Here is a 671-nt window from a genome sequence, read left to right as displayed (position 1 = left end):
AACCATCTTTGGCTGTCAACTCCCAGGACCAAGAAGCAAAAAATGATGGCAATGGATGGCTTCATCCTGCTGTAGGGCTGGGAAAACACAAGGATGAATGTGCCATTTCTTGGGGCAGCGGATGCTTCTGTAATGTTGAGCTGTCCTTTTATGCCAGTAACCAATCCCTCTGGATTTTATACATAAAACCACACACGTGTAGAGGTGGATGATATAAGTGGATTCCAGACAGCCATCTAGCTCCCCATTTCCACATGTTTCATTACTCCCACTGACTGAGAGTTTGCAAATGGACCATTAGCATAAAGCACATTGCATTCCAATCTTGCCAGCCAAAACCCAACTGTATAGGAAGTTTCCAGAGAGGCGTGTAGGGTCTTTATAATCATCATGGACTTCTGCAGTCTATCTGTAGAGGGCTGACTCCACCCTCCCCTGAATTCACACAGAAGCATACAGCAAATCTCCATGGTAAAAATATCGCCTCCAGTGAATTCTAATCCATCCGGTAGATTCAGGAAAGAGACAGAGCAGGAAAACACAACAAGTGAATGCTGGCAGGGAAAAGAATCTGCAAAGAGCAAATGTTGGAAAGTTCTGACAACTCACCCTGGGCTGTCAGTTCCTGCTGAGACTCCTGGTGAGTGGCTTGTGTCACTTGTTGAGGAGAT

Source organism: Peromyscus californicus, unplaced genomic scaffold, assembly GCF_007827085.1.
Source record: "Peromyscus californicus insignis strain IS unplaced genomic scaffold, ASM782708v3 Scaffold_4__1_contigs__length_199733344, whole genome shotgun sequence".
Classification (NCBI taxonomy): Eukaryota; Metazoa; Chordata; class Mammalia; order Rodentia; family Cricetidae; genus Peromyscus; species Peromyscus californicus.
The sequence above is the reverse complement of the archived record's forward strand: the minus strand, read 5'-3'. Positions refer to the sequence as shown.